The sequence below is a fragment of the Otolemur garnettii genome, unplaced genomic scaffold, assembly GCF_000181295.1.
Source record: "Otolemur garnettii isolate 467f Iridium unplaced genomic scaffold, OtoGar3 scaffold00016, whole genome shotgun sequence".
NCBI lineage: Eukaryota > Metazoa > Chordata > Mammalia > Primates > Galagidae > Otolemur > Otolemur garnettii.
Window position 1 is genome coordinate 30,297,786 of NW_003852411.1, and position 204 is coordinate 30,297,989.

Here is a 204-nt window from a genome sequence, read left to right on the forward strand (position 1 = left end):
TTTTCTTTCCTCCTTGACCCAACTATCATTCAGCATAAGGTTGTTTAATTTCCATGTTTTTGTGTGGGGGTGAATATTTTTTTGAGTTGAGTTCCAGCTTTGTTGCCTCATAGTCTGAGAATATACAAGGTACAATTTCTATTCTTTTAATTTTGTTGAGGTTTGATTTGTACCCTACAATATAACCTATTTTTTTTTTTTTTT